The following is a 20,993-nucleotide window of genomic DNA, read 5'->3' as shown; positions in this document are numbered from 1 at the left end:
AGGAGAGGGAAAGGAGAGGAAATAGAAAAGAAAAAGGAGAGAAGTGAAAGGAAAAAGAAAAAAAAGAGCAGGAAAAGGAAAGTGAAAGAAAAGCTAATAGAACAGCAATTTTCCAAACAAGATTATCCTCTGTAAAACTTATATCATTGCAGGCTGAATTGGTTAAAGCTGTGACCAAAAAATTGTGAAATATGGAAAATGTCTTCTGTCTCAATTCTCTGTTTTTGAAAGGGCTGTTGGCTTTCACAAGCTGGGTAAACATAGAGAGGCTGAACAGGATGCATCCCAGGTGAAGAATGCTGTAGAATATTTGGGAAATTATAGCAGCACATAGAGGAATCACTAGAACCTGCAGGATATCAAGGAATTATGCATTCTATGGAATTTCCTGTGGAGGGTGATCTCACATCACTTAAAAAATCCCAATAATTTCTACTAATTATTGCTATATACGAAACCATATAAATAAAGCAATATAAGAACGTGATGTCCCAGATACCACCTACTGCTCTGTGATGAAAATAACAATACACTATATTGCATTTCTTATACCTAAACATATAATACCTACCCTGAAAGTATGCCATTTTATAGCATGTGCTGCACCTTTTTGCCATTATGCATTAATCTTTTTTAGATCCAGGACATGTAGTACATAAATTAATACAAAAAATGAAGCCAAGCCTGGAAGTGATGGAAGACAAATGCCACTTCTGGCTTCTATTGTAAGTGATGCATTATATCTTTAGGCAGCAATAAAGGTAATGATTTCAGAACTCTAAAATGAGACTGCTAGAGTTATGTTCACAAAAATTCTTTCTCATCTTAACATTCTGAGCAAAAAACATCATTATCAAAGGTGCAATGTTATAACTTTATGAAAAACTGCCATGGGTAGAAAATACATGAAAGAAATGTCACTTGTTTACTACTTTGTAGTGGTTAACCAAGTGCTCTAAAAATCTGTTCTGAAGAAAAAGAATCTAACACTTATTGTATAATCTTACTGAAGAAGTAAAGATTTTTTTTTTAAACTTGTTGACTTTGATTTTGTAGAAAACAACTAAATTAAGAGATCCAATGTTGAAGTATGTCAACATTTCAAAAAAGAACATTTCAGGTTCAATTTCAAATATAAATTTTTATCTAGAAATGTATAATGAAATTAGAATTGTGACTTAAGGAATTATTTTTTACAGGAATTTAAAAAATGTGTGCATTTAAGAAGAAAACATTTTATTGAGATTGTATTTCTTGAACATTTTCCTCCTATACATTGGCAAAATTCTATTCTACTAATCAAGACAACTTATTTATCCTTATATGTGTGCTTTACTTGGCCAATTCTTTCACATGGAGTGGTCTATAGGTGAGCTGATTATATAATGACAAGTTTCAGGTTTGTAAATGATATTTTTGAAAAGTACTTGCACAGCATCGTGAAATTGTCAAACACTTGGCATTTTAAACTCTTAGATAAAGGTCTCAAAAGACATGTACTCACCTCTCTCTTTACTTTCTTTAAGTCCCAAAGTCTCCAAAGCTGCTTTTGAGCTCCCGCTCAAACCTAAAATTACATAAATCTTGGTGTTTAATCTTCTGCATGTCAGCATTTGCAGAAACACTTTTGTGCTGAAATTGCTCTGCAGAAAGATACCTCAGAGTCATGGGTTAAGCCAAGGCTTAAGAGTGTTCAAAACAATTTCTTGAATTACCTGGGAAAATAATTTTATGTTACTGTGATCTGATCATAATCTTAAGTTAGGTGCATTGTTTGACATTGATTAGCAGTGCAAATTGGTTAAGATAAAAATAGGAAGTGCAGCTACAGGTGGAAGAACAACTGGGCATCCACAACAAGTGTCTATCAGGACACGGGTAAGTTAAATGTAAATGCAAAAGAGGTGTGTAGCAAGAGGGTAAAGAGCAGTCAAATGGTTTCAGGGGTGGCTGTTTGGCTGGCATAGCCATGGATCCAGTGCCCATGGGTTCTGCCATTAAATAGGCAGATCAGGACAGCTCCAAAAGTGTCCATTACATGAGAACAGCTTCCTCAAAACCAACTCAGGTGTGTGCTTGATATTGTGCTATTTAGCTACTAAATTCAAAGCTGTCTCAGAAGAAAAGACTAACAGCCATGGAAAGGTCTTCATTTAGTAGACAAATAACTTCTGAAGATACTACTACCTGTAATTCATTTGTCCCTGCTTCTTTGCACTGCCATCTGAAAAGCTCTGTCAATGCTGGTTCATCTGACTTTCCTTTTGGTTTTAAGCAACAGAATCAATTTAAGCAAGACTACTTTAAACTGAAGTTTTGGATGACTTGTTGTATTTTATCTGAAATTGAGCTAGAGAGCGTTTCATCGACAGGATGAGAACTTGTTCCAGAAGGGTACCAAGAACCTTCCTGCAGTGGTAATATTTCTGACTTGCCCATTTTATATTTGGCACGAACACTGCAAGCAGAGGCCAGCATTAGCCTAGTTACACTGTTTCTGCTGTATGGATTTCTTCAGTTATTTCTGCACATCAGTGCAGAGCACTCCAGAATTTGGACAGCTAATAGAATCTTGAATGGCACAGAATTTTCTCAAATTTTGTCATATATTTCATAATGAATATAGTGCAGAATTTAATTATAATTTTCCTCTTTGCTAGAATAGTTTTTATATTGCAACAGATATGTAGCTGATGATTCAGTTTCCATTCTACATTTGTATGTAGATATAACTATGTATTAGAGGAATAATTTAAGCATACCTATGTATGCAACACTAATTTACATATATTCATATAAATATATATGTTTTTTAAAAATAGTTTGTGGTAACATAAGAAAAAAATCCTCATTAATTTGTCTTCAGTCTGAGACCATCATAAGTCTACTGCAGTTACAACTAACTAGGCTTATCAACTCCCTGCATAATTTCTCCTTTCCTATTGTCTCCCATGAACCCTAAATCCACACTTAAATATGCATTTGTTTCAAGTTGAATCAGAAACTTGCACATGCCTCATCACCTACAGTAACCAAGAATGCTTTATAGTGCAGCTGTGAACATTACAGACGTGCAAGTGCGTGCACATGCACACTCTGAGAAGGGAGAGCTTGAGCTGTGTGTGAAGCTGTGGGCTCAGCAGCACGGTAAAACAGCCTCACTTTTGCACTTTGTATTCCTTCAGTGGTTTGTTGGCATAGTTTATGACAGCTATTTATATTCATTTCAAGCCTGGGGGAAGAACAAAGCTTGAAAGATGGTTGTTGGTAAGTTTTCATTCCTTAAAAAACGTAAGTAAAATGGAACGTATTACTTTCTTTTCGCCCTACTGGTCTGATAATTACATTTAATCATTCATTTTACATTGAAAAGGCATCACACACATTTGAAAAGAACTTATGATGAGCAAGAAGATAAAATAATTTTTGTTCTCCTTTGAATTTATTTAGGTGTAAGAATTACAAGTATTATGGTACAAGATATTTATTATTTTAGGAGAAATTTATTACAGTACTAACAAAGTTAAAATCAGAAGTTAAGGTAAAAGCAAGGCATGCATGTGAATTATTCAAGCTACAGAAAACATAACTGGTGATGAAATAGAAAAGAATATATGAAGAATAAAAGGTTTCCATAGCAATGCACTACTATTAATTTTTCTTGAAGCAGAAAAATTCTCTAGAATGAGAACACTGTAACAAAAATGGATGTAAATATATTACAAAGGTTTCATTCTCTACATTTCTTTTATGATTTAATTTTATAAGACTACAGACCTATTAATGAAGTGTGAGACAAGGCTCCACGGTATAGAGGCTCGGCACTTACAGAAAATAAAACAACATCAGTACTAAAATAGAACATATTCATAAAGGTGAGGAAAGGGTGAAACAAATGGAAGGATTCAAACTTTGTTAATGAAATGCAGAAACAATTATTTTCCTTTATTATATTTTTCTTCTATCAACTGCAAGAAGAATGGAGATAAAATTCAGATTTACCTCTACACATTCCATTTTATATTTAGCTGAAGGTCTACACACTCTTGATTATATAAGTACCAAGGTCAGTGTTTTAAATAACATTGGTGTATAACTGGTATGTTCCAAACTGTTGGTGTAGAGCAGCCAGGACACACATCTTCCTCATTTATCCTACTTTTCTTCCTTCCCCATGTCTTTCACATTCAATGTGGTAGGAATGATATGGAAACATTGTCTTCCTGTCTATCTCAGCTATGGAATAGAACAATTAATCACCATTCCATAACACAAAATATCCTGAAATACAATCTTTCTATATGAAAATGTAGATGATATTGATCATTTATTATTGTTAATAACAACACATGTTGTCATTTTGGTCAAATAGAAAAAATACTTGTGTATCCTGATTTTGATAGTAATTTTTCCCCACTGAAATGTTTATTTTTATCATTTTTTAAAAAAATATGTGAGGCAAACTCGCTGGCTCACAATTGACATCCAGCATTATTTTAAAGAAGCAAGCCACCTTAAAAGAGGAAGTTCAGAACCAAATTTTATTCTTACGTACCTCACTTTCATCCCTTCTGAGAGGATAATTTCTACAAGATATTCAGTCTAAAATTCATTCAAATTTTGCATCCATTTAATTTCAGTCTTCAGCCTGTGAATATTTGGTCTTCATATAATGAATTAGTCAGGTGTGGCAATTTGAGAGAACTTGTCTCACAAAAGCTAGTGTGAGATAAGTCTTTAATATTCATACAAGACTCTGATCCAAAATTTCCAATCAGCTAAAACATAAATATTGATACATGGTTAATACTGAGTTTGTATTGTACCAAAGTAATAGGTCAAGTACAATTCTTGTCTGGTTTTGTCTCAGCTTAATCTAGTGCTCAACATTTTCAAACCTCTTTTAAAATAAATGTCTTTGCTATTGTGCATGACATGGTCATTGTCTGGGATTTTTGACTTTATTGTGGTACATTAAGACAAATGTTTATCTTAAGTCCTGGGTCCCTAGAGCCTAGTACATTTTTAGTGATGTCTCACAATGAGAAGAAAGAAAAGAAAAAATTGTTGGGTTGATACTGTCATATGATCTCTAATAGTTAACAAGTCATACAAACAAAACTGTCTCTGGAGGTCATGTCTGAAAAAATATTTTGCAATATTTTGTTCAGCTATGACATACATTTTGGAGAGTCGAGGAATATTCTGCAAATTGGTAAATTATCAAGAGCAGCTGTCACTTTCTTTATATAAATGCACATGAGTATTTGCAAAGCAATTCACTAATGGAGTAATACATTTCTCACTGTAAATATGATTTAGTAAACAAATGAGCAAAATTGCTTCCTTTGATAACGACATCAAAATTGGCATTTTGGCAAATTAAAACTGGTAAAGAAAAGAGATCTGCTCAAAGCTGTCACCTTTTTAAGCCTACTCACAGCTCAAAAGCACTGACTCTTTTTAACAGAACATAAAAATTTCCAAATTGAATGGATTCATGTCCATGTGAAAAGAAGGACATAACAGACAAAATTATATATATTTATATTATATATATATATATATTATATATATTCTTTGAGTGTGATGTCAATCTCACAGGGCAGTTCAATCCAGAGGTATACAATGATTTCACAGGCAATCAATCCAGATTTACACTGATGTTGCAGAATGGAAATACGTTCTTAGAATTTTAAAGCAAACTTCAATAAATTTTCTAATTCTGTTGAAATGACTATGTTTGGATAGACAAAATATCAAAGAACATTTGATTATTAACAAGATATTATTTAATATATAGCTAGTGTAAGAATGGATATACATTTTAACCAAGGGGTACTTATTTGAGCATTTGAATCACTTTGTCCTTTCAATTTTTTATTTGTCAATATGTTTTGCTTCCCTGTATTGCTTTTAGCATTCAATGAAATTGGAGTGAGAACTGATCTTTGTGCTCCACAAAATGCAGAGAATAGCTTTTGTGTCTGGTTGCAGCTCTTGTTTTCTGGTGACATGAATATCTGGGACCAGGATTTTTTCTGAGTGCTCAATTCTGGTAATATGAGTTGGCCACTATTACTGGTGTTCTGACTCCTCTGATTTCCTGTATCTGTGGACTCCAAGAATTGGCTTTTCTGTTGTTTTCTTAAGTTGTTTTAACAGCTCACTCTCATGGTGTGGGAAATCACTCACAGGGATGATGTTTCTTAGATGTGTGCTGTGAAAGATTGCATTCTGGTCTTCTGAAAGGTCAAAACATTTTACTGAAGCTTGATGACAATTTGATAATAGCTTGGTAATTTCCACCTGGGCTGTTCTGCAGTCCCATGAAAATATTTACTCTCTGTGACTGGACCCAGCTCTGAAAATTCTATTTCAGTTAGCATCCATATTTTCTTTTACTCTGCTCATCATCTTCCAAAGTATCTATTCTGGTACTATTTACAGTATATTTTCTCTCTGTGTCAGCCAAACTTTTTAACATAGTGGTCAGATTTCAGAAATGTGTTTGCAACTTGTTGTACTAACATAAGAGAAATAACAAAAGAATTTGAGGGGTAAATATTGCTCTATTATTCCTTCTAAATTTGATCTGGACCTAAAACTCTCTAATTGGTCAGAGAATTTGGCCTCATAAAAGCAATGTGATTTGTGAAATTCCAATTTTGTAACCCTACTTTGGTCTCTGATTTCTAATATATTCAAACAATAACAAAAATATATCAAATAGAAAGATTCTTGACCAGGCTTTTGAGAGTTGTTCTTCTTGGTAATTGACACAGGTAGCCTTTTATTGAGCATAAAAATATGTAAAACAGACATAAATACTATAAATATAAAACAGACATAAATACTATAAAATACTTAATGGAAAACCATCCTCAAATATTTTCTAAAAAATTTAGATGATTCATTTTAGAAAAAAATGCACACTTAATTCACAATAAAATGCATTTAGAGTAATATAATCATTAAGGCTGGAATAGATCTCAAAGGTCACCAAACCCAACCCTTGACCAAAACCCACCCTGTCAAACTAAATCACAGCGCTAAATGCTTTATCCAGTCATTTCCTGAACTCTTCCAGTGATTGTAATTCCACCACTTTTCTGGGCAGCCTGTTCCAATGCTTAACTACTCCTTCAGTGAAGAAATTTTTCCTGATGTCCAGCCTGAACTTCCCCTGGCACAGTTTGAGGCCATTTCTTCTTGTCCTATGGCTAGATGCCTGGGAGAAGAGACCAACATGTGTCTTGCTACAAATTCCTTTCAGGCAGTTGTAGAGAGGGATAAGGTCTTCCCTGAGCATCCTCTTCTCCAGGCTAAACATCCCCAGCTCCCTCTGCTGCTCCTCATGAGGCTTTTGTTTCAGACCCTTCACCAACTCAGTTGCTCAGGACTGAACACAGGATTTGAGGTGTGGTCCCCCCAGTGCTGAGTACAGGGGGACAGTCACTGCCCTGCTCCTGCTGGCCACACTACTACAGTGTGTAATATTTTACACAGTGTGTGTAATATATTACAGTGTGTACTGTACAGGCCAGGGTGCCCTTGGCCTTCCTGGCCAGCTGGGCACACGCTGGATCGTGTCCAGCTGCTCTTGACCAGCACCCCCAGGTCCTTCTCCACCTGGCAGCTTTCCAGCCACTGCTCCCAGCCTGTTGTGCTGCCTGGGCTTGTTGTGACCCAAGGGCAGGACCTGGCATGTGGCAGTGTTGAACTCCATACAATTGGCCTCAGCCAATCTACCCAGCCTGTAGAGATCCCTCTGCAGAGCCTTCCTGTCCCTCAGCAGACCAAAACTCCCACCCAATTCAGTGTTGCTTATAAACTTATTGTGGGTTCACTGGACTCCCTCATGCAGATCATCAGTCAAGATATTAAACATCAATGGCCCCATAAGCCTCGATGTGTCACTATGACATGTATTTTAAAAGAGAAAATTTAGATGTAACATATGCATTGTAAAGTGTACAGCAGATGACACTTCATAAATAACCATTACATTAACCTTATATTTTTTCTCAGCTCTAGAGAATCGGATTTTAGATGTTCAACAAGAACCAAAATGAATTGCAACTGTCACATCTTCAATAAAAAGAAAGAAATGTTTGAGAGCTTTTTGATGGGTCACTAGTTTTTACTTCTGTGAAAAATCTGCCTGTGATATTTTTTGTCATTTTCTATGCTTTTCTTACTGTACAACTCAAGAGACCACCAGTCTCAAGAATTAGCTATCCATCCCTTTCAGAGGCATTAGTGCTCAGGACTGCCTTCAAATCAGGTTTTTTCAATACATTCAATTTACAGTGTAAATATATTTGTAAGCAATTTCAAAGGCATATGCCTGCCTGGAGGCCTGGGGAAATTTTGTAGTTTGGAGAACTATACATCTAAACTTAATAAACATGTCACTGAATAAATAAGGATAAATAAATATATTATTATGAAATTTAGAAAAAAAATTTTAGTTAGAAAACCTTTGAATTTCACTTACATAAAAATTCACCATGACATTAATTTTAAAAGAGAATTTAGATCAACATATATATTATGAACTGTATAGCAGGTGACACACCATAAATCAGCAACTGACAATTGACAATAGAAGTTTTGTACACTCACAGGTAATGTACATTATCCTTATTCCCCTTTTCTGCAATATATTTTTATAAGATTATAATATGCAAAAGTTTTCAGACTGCTTGCTAAACAATTCTGTATTCTTCATTTTATATCCATTATTTAATGGTCTCCACACATACAAAAAGAAAACATTAAATTCACATCCAAAGATGAATTTCTGCAGTCCATAGGAATACTTTTATCCAGCTCCTAAAGTCACTACTAATGTTGTTAGAGTCCAGAATAACGCTCTTTAAAAGCCATATAAAAAGGATTAAATCACTGGAATGCAGAAAATTGTGCATTAAATCTAAAATATCATTCCTCTGTGAGCCTGCTGTGCTTAGGTTTTCAGTTGATCCAAGAAGCTCAAAATATAGAGGAATGGGTTTCCATTCACTCAAATTAGAAAAGGCAAATAGTGCAAACCTTTGGAATACTGACACAAAAGGAAAACAAAAACCCTAAAACGAAACCACTAGTATTCTTAGACTGTATTTCTCCTTTCCCTCCTGTGTTCACGTTGCATAACCAGTGTAACTGAGAAGAAAGGTGGGGTATACTCAGTAGAGACAGTTGGAGATGTGACTCTTTCATGATATGTTCATTCTGATGCTCCATGCAAATTTCTGCCTCTTTAACAAAAACGAGAAGACAGGGAATGGGTCTGATTTTCAGCAGCCATATTTTACAGACTAGTGTCTGAGGAAAGCAGTTGATATAATCCAGCTGACCAAAATCTGTATCTCTACGTGTGGAGACTGTCAACTGTCCAAGGAAAATGTAGATAACTCTCAAGAAGAGGAACTGTGTCAATTCTACTACCACTAACTGTTCTAGATGTAGCAGTGGCCATAGTTCAAATTTACATATTTTGTCTTTTCTAAAACTTTTATCTATAAGAAAATATTTCAAAATATCTAATGGCCCACCGAGCACACTCCTAACACACAGTCAACCAAGCCCCTGACCAAACTTCAGGGCAGCCACTGCCCTAGTCACTGCTTCAGAACTAACCATATGGTTTCACTACATTTCCACATGACTCCTGACCCCAGGCTTTAACTTTCACAACCCTGGTCATACTGCAGTAATGGTGAGATGTCATATGACCACATACCCCAATTGTCCATAAAGGCTGATGATATGCAATAATTCTATTCATCACATCTGAAGTGTTCTTGATAGGATTTTTGAGTGTCATTGAGACATTTCCCCAGAATAAGGCAATGTCTCCCCAATAGGAATCAAACCCCTTAACCCCATACAAGTTCCCCCTAGTAAACACTGTGTGGCATCATAAAGAACCAGACCTAACTCTCCAAATGCTTTGGCTGACACCCTCAAGTTATATGAAAAGCGATACATTTTAAGCTAAGTATGAAAACAGTTTCTTTTTCAATTGTAAAAATCAATATACTAAACCATATACATTTTTACCATGATAAACTCATGAAGTCACAAAACCCCCCCCTAGTATGTGTGTGCTTAGGCATAATATGGCAATAAAACTTACATATAGTGACTGTAGTAATTGCAGAGTGAAAAAAAATCAGAAAGGAAAAGACATCCTCTGTCTAGGCAGTACTATCTGACATCTTTCAGATGTGTTTGGGAATAACTTTTATGGCAATAATTAAGGTAATTGGTAGTTTTTACTAATGTAAGTGTAATGTATTAATTATTAAATACAAATATATTTTGTCTTTATAATGGAATGGTACAGATCCCCAAAGTTCATACAGTCTTCCCTCTCTTTGACTGCTTTTTTAGTGATTCTAATGACTAGTGGCCAGTGTGAGACACTAGGAAATGCTTCTATCACACTAGTGCACTCAAACATTTACAGTTTCTGTTTACAGTTTTACAAGTCTCTAAAGTTTTCAGCCTCCTTTTCTCCTTTCTATGACCATGAGATCGATACAAGAAACTGAAAATTGTTAAGTGGTCAGATAAAATTATTGTAAAAATGACATAGGCAGAGACTAGAGGGCCTTGATGTTTGCCAACTAACCTGAAGTGTCTCTTGACACAAACCAAAGGGTAAGGCAGATAGAAAAGAAAAAAATTATTTGCATAATTTAAATGTAAACATTTCATTTACTGCTTTGGAAAGTAACAAAAAGAATCTGCTACTTTGATATGCACATTTTGCCTTTGATATGAACAACTCTCGTAATAAATTCCTGAAGCAGGAAGCGCTATTACAGCGATTTAGAATATGTTCCTTTCATTCTGTCAAACCAGATTAAAGGAAACTCGGATGAGGGATGCCTACACTTACAATTGATCAGATAATGGTTCTGCTGTTAGAAAGTATAATTTCTCTATAATGGAAAAATTTTGCTTGCATTTTTTTTTCCTTGAGAATACTAAGGAGGCACTTTTTGTTTTTTTTTCCTCTTCTCCTACTTTTCCAAATTTCCTACTCACATCTCAAATCTTGGAGATGTGCTCAAATATTTTTACAAAATTTGGGACAGTAAGGATGGGACAAGAAAGATTAAGAGAAACTTTAGCTTCTTCAAGCCTCTCTGAAAAGTTTTTACCAGTTACCTTGTTAGCCTTCTGGATTTTACACAGTGCAGTAACAGTAGCATAATGTCATTGATATTTTCCACAGAACTTCTGTAATATCTGAAAGGTCTGTGGAAGACTGATTTTAGGCATATGTGTCAAACTGTAAAGGTCTCCACATTTAAGGGATTGGGATAGATCCTTTTCCTTTATCTTCCAAATAATTTTTTAACTACATTAGATTGTTTGGATAGTGTGATGTCTGCAGATGGGTTTCATCAAATAATTCCATGCTTGCTTTTTCTTTTGTTTCCAGTTTCAGGAAGAGGGGATGCCAGAATTGAGAGTTTGTCATTGCTATGTAATACAGCCAGCATTTAGCTGACCTGCCTCAATACAAAGTTGAAGGACTAGTCAGCCTTTTGACATGATCTTGTCTCTCATGAGTGATGGAAAGAGGTTTTGTTTTTCCTCTGTGGAAAGAGGGCTTTCCATTGAAACCCATTGTGCTGGAATTTTTTTTCTCTATGTAATCTGGTGGGCCATGCAAAAAGGAAACGCACCAATGAAAATAACATGTTTGTTTTCTAGAGATTTCCATGCAACCTCATTTTGCTATTTCTTCCCAACATTCATACACAGTTTTGCATCTGATCTGACAGTTACAAAGATTTAGTTACAAACTCCTACTCTGACATTTTCCCACTTAGGCATGCACTTCACAAATTACTACAAAACCACCATATTTGACTCTAACACTTTTTGGGGATGGTGCCAAAAATAACAAAATCAATTAGAAATTATTCTTAAAACTTCACTTTTTTATCTTGTGCTCACTTTGAATTCTCTTCTCCCTGCTTCATCTGAAGCTAACAACCACCTCTCTGCTGTGATAGGATTTTAACCTACTCACATGTGCAGTTGTTGGTGTGACCTTGTAGCGAAAGGGAATTTTTTTACTTTATTACTAATGTTATTAACCCTTTTCATCAATAGACTTTCCTCAAAAATTCTGAAACTGCTGATATTTAAGAAGAGCTAAGAAGGTGGACTTCAAGCCTTACGTGTTTACCTAAGTTTTATTTTAAATTCCTTGCCAAGGTAGAGCTCTATAAACCCATCATGTAAGGTAAATTAGTATTGACCCACTGAGTATATATAATGCTTGCTTCAGCCTCCTGTTCAGTCCTATTCTCTCCAAAATCTCTAATGTCATCCAATTTTTTTTTTTTTTTCCATTTAGATTGGTAATTAAATCAGATTGCATGCCAGTTTATCTAGGGAGCACAAACACAGTGAAACCGTAACTTAATCACTTTCTGCTTCCAAAGTCTTCATGGGACTCTCTTAGTCTAACTATTTGTTTTACACAATTTAGTCCCATAAATCCTTAAAAACTTGTCTGCCGGTATCTTTCCCTAGCTTTGCTAATTAGTGAAATATAAATCCTGATACTGTTTCAGCCTCTGCATTAGGAAAAGGATAGCTTTTGCCAAGTAAATTTCAGATGACCACAACCACAGTTGTACCTCTTTTGCGGTGATCATAGAATAAACCAGCATTATGCAGCAAGACTCTAGGGAATGGCTCCTGGAAGGGGATGACAGCAAAGTCAAGAAAATATCTTGTTTTCCTTCTGATGTGCCTGAGAATATTAACTTCTGATTAAGGCAATAGTTTTTCATTTCTCTATGCCCATCATATCAATATTTGATTGAGCATTTTATAAGCTTTATCTGAGCTATGCATGATATCTCATACACCCTCTTGAAGGATTATAGGAATATTTTCCTAGATGAATGCTCCTGTGCAAAAACAGACTTCTAGGAAGTATATCTTAATATTTTGTTCTTAGATTCGTAGCTTGGTAAGTGAGAAGGCTTTTCTGGATTCCAAAACAAACTGCAGGGATTATTTCTATGCAGATGTTAAGTTCATGCAGTCCTTGTCTCATGCATTTCATATTGGGCTTGAATGTGCCTCAGGTGTTCTTTAGTTGTCTTTTTCCTATTTGTAATGTTATTCCTGTAGCATAAGCCTCTTTCTCTTCATACATATTTGTCTCTCTGAAGTCTAAAGACACACAGTAGGTACTTCTTCCACTAAAAAAAAAATAAATCAGATTAATTAATTAATACAGGTTTAAGAAAAAAAAAAAATCACTGCAAAGGGTATCATCACCTGGGAAAACCACTCTGTCCTTATAACTTGCCACACACATTTTTCTCCTTTGACCTCACATCCCAAAATTGTGCATTGGAGTTATTCATCTTGTCTCAGAGAAAGAGACACAAGAAAGTTTTAGTCAAGGAGATTTAAACACAACTATAATAGATGATTCTTTTTGTGAAGTAGTTCTGTGTAGTTTTGCCATGGTCTGACATTATGCAGCATTTGCCATCTTTACAAAATAAGAGGATTCCTGACTTGAAAGCATAAATTCCTACAGTTGAAGATAAGAGCTTAGTAATCCATCTGCAATAATTGTGTGAATGCAACAGGTGTTGTGGATCAAATACACAGAGAAAAATTAATTCTGGGATTGTACTACAACTGCAAATAAGAGATGCCTGTTAAAAAAAAAAAAAAGAGAAAATGCATCTTTAATTTTTGTATTTTTTGCCACTGATAGATAGCACTAGCTGCTTGAGATATCACAATCACATTTGATTTTTTAGTTTGTGTTTGTATTGCAATGTGTGTCAGAATCTGCAAATTCTCAGAAAATGAGTATTTTGTATTAGAAACAAGGTTATACATATTAATTGAGCACAATAAATATTTGCAACCATAGAAAAGAATGCTTGTTCTTATAGTAGTTATTGTAGTAGTACCCAGGGACAGTAGTGGGGAGAATAAAAGCACAGGTACCTACAACTTCATAATGTGTGCCTGTGATGAATTTGTTGGTAGCTCTGGAAGGAAAATACTCTGTAGCAGTATGAAAATCTGGGCACCTCAGAAGGCCTAGAAGTATTTGTATTATGTCATGACGTATTTTTTTATATGTTCATCAAAATATATGAAAATAAAAGATTCTGAATTGGTAATAATTTTGTTTTGTTGTGATAGCCCATGGTTCTGACAACTGAATTCAATATAATATCTTAGTATTGCTTTTTTTTACCATCTAAAATATTAATACAAGATTGACTAAATATCTCTTCTAAAGTCTACAGAGCCCAGAGGTTATTAAGAAATCCTGGTTCTCTCTTCAGGGGTTTCAGTCTCCTTTCCATACCTGCAGATAGCTTTTGTGCACTCAGTTTTTGAAGGATTGATCTTTTTCAAAGCTAAGGGGGAGGAATGCTAATAAATCACATCTTTATGAAATATTCATTAATTCAGTGAGTTCTTTACAAGGCTGCTGCCAAGGCAGCGCAGGGTGATGAATTACATTTTACACACAGAGGAAATGGTTGACAAGATACATTGTCTATATAGAGGGTTTCCTGAATGGTCACATACAAAGCTAACCAACAAAAGTTGTTTACACTGTTAAGCAAGCAAGACAAAAATGCAGCTGTGTATATCCTCTCCAAGTTCCCTTACCTCCTCTTTTGTGAAACATTTTCCCTTCTGGCTTAGCTATACTTTGTAAAAAAATTTTGTTCATATGAGGTGCTTTACTTAGAATGCCAGTGGATGAAGTCAGATGGCAAGAAAAAAGTGAGCCAGCCTTGTGGCCTTTGCTACATTTTATAAGAGCATGTGGACTCGCTTTAAGGTCTCTCTTCATATGTCAGCAGTCATCAGAACCACACTGCACATAAACAAACTGAATGTTCCTTCACTAGAAAGTGAAATGGAATCTTTTTCTTGATTGCCTCTTTCATCTCTTTTGGACTCTGAAAGCAACCCCTGGGTAGCAAGGACACTGGAATCAGTATGACTGCGCTCCATCTTGCCCACAGTTGTGCCCTAACACAACATCATGATAGAGAGGATGGTGTTCTTATGAAAGCACTCAGAGGGAACATCTTTCATTACAAGGTACATAGCTTCTGACTGGCTCAGGAAAAGAGGAATGACACAGATTTACAAAGACTCAAAGGTAAAGGCTGCAGAAAGTAACCATTAAAATGTAATGGAACTCTTTCTCTTTAGTGGATTGTACAAAGTGTGGAAGAACTAGGTTTTGTCCCAGACATGAAAGAAGACAAGATGCAAGGACTGTGACTTAATGAGATTACATCTTTATTAACTCATCTGGAAACTATGCAGATCATCTTAATGATTTCTGGAGAGAAAACTCCACCATGTTAAAAATCTACACCCTTTGAACTTTGGGTTTTGTCCTACCTTCTGGTATTTGAAGCTAAAGGGGGATGCTGAAAAAATTAATATCCCCCAACTCACCACAATGCTTTTTTACTTTGTTGGTAAAGTTACTACTGTTGTTGGGTTTTTTGTGGGTTTATGTCTTTGTCTTATGCTTCCAAAATATATACACAGTTTGAGAACAATATGGATGTCCTACCCTGAAAATAAGCTCCTCTTAATTTTCATGTTAGCTCCCTTTCATATAATCATAAAATGATTTGCGTTGAAAAGAATCTTAAAACCCATCTAGTTCCAACCCCACATCATGCTCAGGGATGCCATTCACAAGAGCTTAAAGTTGCTTAAGGCTCCATCCAGCCTAGCTTTGAACACTTGGAGGAACAGGACATCCACATCTTCTCTGGCCAACCTGTTTCAGTGCCCCATCACACTTTGAATAAAGAATTTGTTCCTTATATCTAATATAAATCTCTCCTCTTTTGTTTTAAAACTGTTCTGCTTTGTCCTATCACTATCAGGCTGTGCAAAAAGTTGCTCTCCCCTTTCTCAGAAGCACCCTTTAGGTACTGGAAGGCTGCAATGAGGTCTTCCCAGAGCCTTCTTTTCTCCAGGCTAAACAACCTCAACTCTGTCAGCCAGTCTTCACAGGAGAAGCGCTGCAGCCCTTGGATCATCTTCATGGCCCTCCTCTGGACTTGCTCCAACAGGTCCATGTCCTTTTAATGTTGAGGATCCCAGACCTCTATGTAGTAGTCCAGAGTCTCCCAAGATCAGAGCAGAAGGGTAGAAACACCTCCAACCTGCTGGCCATGCTGCTTTTTATGCAGGCCAGGATACAATTGGTTTCTGGGCTGCAAGTGCGTACTCTTGGCTCATGTTCAGCTTTTCATCCACTAGAACCTGCAGGTGCTTCTCCACAGGGCTGCTCTCTTTGAGTTCTTCTCTCAGTCTCTACTCCTGTCTGGGATTGCCCTGACTCAGCTGCAGGGTTGAACTTCACGAAGTTCTCATGTGCCCACTCCTCAGGTTTGTCCAGGTTCCCCTGGGTGGGATCCCTTCCCTCTGTTGCATCAGCTGCAATGCTCAGCTCCATGTGGTCTGCAACTTGCTGAGGGTGCACTCACTCTCTATGTCACTGATAAAGATATTTCCATAAACAATGTTTGTGCTCAATTTCAAAGTCTTTAAAAGAAACTCCACCCTGAGGCTTCTGTATTAGATAGAGGGGGATAGTTGTTATATGAGGTCCTACCAGTATTTTAAAACTGGAAATGTTCTGTTCTTAGCTCTGTCACAAGTAGCCATTGTGTAATTTTATATCTGGTGGCTGATGTGAGGATTTTGAACTCTGAATTAAGTTTGTGATGATAAATATTGTATGCTTGATTTTTTCCCCAATTAATCTTGATTTATGCACTAAATCTAATCAAAGACTTAAGGGGCACCTTGAATGGGTTCTAAGACTGCAATACATTTTAAAGTTCTTACCAGAGGCCAAATTCAGCTGATCATTAAACATCTTGTTTGAAAATACTTTCTGAGAAATACTTTCAGTTTTCAAAATTGACATGTACATAACTGAGAAAAAAAATTTTCTGACCAACTTAAACAAAATAATTTATTTAAGGACCAAGAGGGTAAGGTTTTATATTTTTTTTTGCTTCTTTTTCATATCCATATGAGTTTCTGTTAACCTAGGCATAACTCATTAATTTTAGAGAAAAAAAAATTGGTACCCTAAATATTTTGGGTCAAGTTCTTCTGAACTTCACAATGTTGACATTCATGAGAACTAACTAGCAGAATTGAAAGGCACACCATCTGTAGTAGAAGGACAAACACTTTCCTTTATACAGCAGGGTCACAAGCAATAGATGTAGACAATGCTATTGAAATGCATGATAATTAAAAATAAGAAGTTGAAGTAACTCTAATGGGAAATGTTCTACAATTTGTTTCTGTTTCTAAGGTCCATTTTTAACAAATTCAAATAAAGTTCCATTTGAATCCTTTCAGATCACCAGGGAACATTCATCATTGAAATATCACTGAAGCATGTCATCTGGCTTTTCCTGTGCTCCTAATCCCCTATCCTTGAAATGTCCCCTCTATTGAGGTTATGAATAGAGAGGTTCAGGAGCACATTTGGATGTCCATATGCCTTCAAGAATTTGCAGGAGATCTTTTTTCCCTTGACACTCTCTAGGCTGGACAAGCAGCCAGGAAATGTGTCCCTGAACCTTTACCACTCCCTGCTGAGTGAAGATAGCTCCTCACTGGACAAATTAAGTCCCCATGTCCTTTATCAAGTTGGCTGCAGAATTCTCAAATGAAATAGAAAGCTAAATAATAATTAATTCCTTCACAGATTTTGCATGCTTAAAGCAGAAAAGAAATCAACTATCTAAACAAATTAGATTTTTCTCCAAATTTAATTTCTTTCTGTGTATTTTATTTTTAGTCCTATCCTAAATTGTACAAGGTAATTGAGAACTTTTAATTAGGGCTTATGAATTCAGTGTTCAAATATGCATATTTATTATTGACACTAAAATGCTTCTCCCCTTCTTCTACTTTATGAAATGGCTACTGAAAATCTACAGTATCGCTTTGATAATATCTTATTCACACATATTTTTGATGTTAAGTTTATTTCTACAAAGTCAGAATTTGAGGGTTTTTGACTTAGCCCAATAAGGTGAAGCTGTAATCTCACAAGAGACAGATTTACACAGAATTTTTCCAGATGATAGCAGTATCATAATCAGCGAAAGACATGAGGTTGCACTTCAAAAATTATCAAACATATGATGAAAGCTTTCCTTTTCTCTTTGAGCTCTCATAGTAAGAAATTTAAATTGGCCATGTCAGCTTCCAGATCTGATTAAGAAATCCATCTCCTAAAACTTTATATGAGTCCTCCAAATATGCACCAACTACTGCAAAGACATTGATATTCAAAAATCTGAAAAGTGGTCTAGGGAAGGTTCATGGAGTTAGAGCAGCATCCTTAGGACCACAGCTCAAGAGAATTTTAACAAAAAGATCAGGCTTAGTAATGACAGAAAACAGTACATCTCTGATTTTCAATGCTTTTTTATATAATTAATTTCTTAAAAAAACACCAGGATCCAGGAGTTCACACATTTACTCCTTATTCACGTGCAGACAGTGAAAACTTGTGCCATACATCTGCTTTCCTTTTACTTTAGAGGAGGGAAGATAGCCTAAGAATTTTTTCAGGGTAAAGATTGTATTGAATACCTGTATCTCTATTAATGGCTTGAGTTTTAAATTAAAATATGTATGCTGTTTTTTGTTGTTGTTGTTTTATCACTTTGGATAAATAATTTGGGAATATAAGCAAGAAAAAATTACATCATACATAAAATATTTAATCTTAAAATTGTCTTCACTAAGCATTATTATAAAATTCAGGAAGAAAGCAGGACCTGAGGAAAGAACCATATTTAGGAAAAAAGGATGTGTTCAAGGTAACAAATGGCAAATTGTGGTGATAGCCTTTATAGGATCTGAAGTTTAATTCTTACAGTGTGTCTTGAAGAGACTAGTAGTGGTGATTTATGTCACGTCTCAGAAGTTGTGTTGCTGGATTTCTGTTTGGAATTTACTCTGTGGGATCACCTTAAGAGCTGAATAGACACTAGCTATTAAATCCTTCCTCAGTATTTTTCCCAAGGAGCTATTTCTATACACATGTGAGTAAATGTACTATAATCCAACGAGCACTAACTTTCTTGTTGCCTTTCTCAGTCGTCCTCCTTGGTGTTACAAGCTCACATCAAGATTGTTAATGTTAATCCCTTCTTATTTAATGTGGAAAATCTCCAAGAACTCAAACATGGGAGAGTGAGTGCAATAAGTATGGTACTAGAATCAACTGGTATTTTTTCTTATATGAACAAAATATACTAAAATTGTTCCTGTTTTGTGTTTCTTCTCCCAAAAGAAGCAGCACTTAATATTGTGTGCAGTAAGTAAAAAGACTAAGTTATAAGAATCAATATCAATTTTCTTCCTTCAACTCTTGAGTAACCTTGAAAGACATACTTGAAAGAAATAATCTTGAAAGAAATAACCTTGAAAAATTACCTTGAAAGGCAGATTCTTTTCTTTTTTACCATATCTAACCTGTGCTATTAAGCTGATTCACCTGTAAGCATGTTGACTTGATTCAACTTTAGCAGAGCAATAACAATGCAAATATTAGAATTTGGAGAAGGCTTTCTGACTAATCCAAGAGTAAATTTTTCATTGGAATGACTGTCTTCCTTGGAGAAAGTGAGAAATAGCTGTTAGTCTTTTTCTATGAATGTTGAGTTATCTGCAAAGATAAAGGGTGAGTGTGTAATACCAAGATGTGCTTAGTCACTGTTTGAAGAACTAGATTGAAGGTCTAGCTGCTGTGCCACGCTGCCTCCTACTTCAGTGCTCAGAGGTTTCTCTCTTATTTTCTTTATTGTTCCAACTCTCCTTTTGCAAAGAAGTACGAAAGTCCTACATCTAGAATTTGATATCTATTCTAGTAATTGGAGTTTTTCACACAGATTTATAGGAAAGGTATCACTAACAGGAAAGATGCTATATGACTCATAGTTGTACTTTTTATTCACTAGGATTGTGATGCTGAGTCTCATATTTATGCATTGAATGTTAGGAGATACTGCTGTGGAGTTGGAAGTACAAGAAAACAAATCATAGACATGTTTTAGAGGTCAGCATTTTAATTTATATTTCTTTTTTAAAACTTCATCAGTAACTGGTAATCCAGAGAGTATAATCCCTGCTAGAGAATCAGGTATTCCTAAAATATTGGCTCAGAGAAAATCTATCTAATCCATCTGTTACTCATTTCTGGCACAACTTGCAGTAAGAGGATCTAGAACAAGCTGTTTCCAGTTCTGGGTCAAAGAACAGGTGGGGAGACATATCCTGTGTTGTTATCAGTGTGGACTCTAACCTTATTTTTGGGAATGCATGAGAAGAAATGATCCTCTTCTCTTGATCTTGTTTGCTCAGGGGTTTAGGTAAGAGATGCTCAGTCCCCCTAATGCTGTTTCATTTAACCAGTTTGGAAAAGTAAATCAATATCTTACATTTGAAAGCCAAGATTTCCCCTGGTATTGGCTTACATCCATTGCAAACATCTGGCATCTTTGATGGTATAGGAAATTTCAACACGAAAAAAAAAAAGGACAGATGTATTACTTTCATCTCAGATTCTCACAGGCCACCACTAAAGTGTCCCTTTAGTACTACACCATCCCAGTCACAATCCATCCTTTTCACATAAGCCATCATCTCAGAATCAGTCTCCAGGCCCTTCCACCAATTCCTATTGTAGTTTCTTCACTACTAAACTGTGCCTTCTATCAAAACAATACAAGTATCAAGATATCCAAATATCACAAATAATGTCCTACTGAAATATCTTGACCTTAATTTCAGGATTTGAAAAAAATAAATCTTTCATCATCCAGTTAATCAATGCTGCCTGATTACTGTTATCTTCCAGTTTAATCACACAGGAAGAAAAACAGCAT

This window comes from Parus major, chromosome 5 (genome assembly GCF_001522545.3).
Source record: "Parus major isolate Abel chromosome 5, Parus_major1.1, whole genome shotgun sequence".
Taxonomy (NCBI): domain Eukaryota; kingdom Metazoa; phylum Chordata; class Aves; order Passeriformes; family Paridae; genus Parus; species Parus major.
This window is presented reverse-complemented; position numbering follows the sequence as displayed.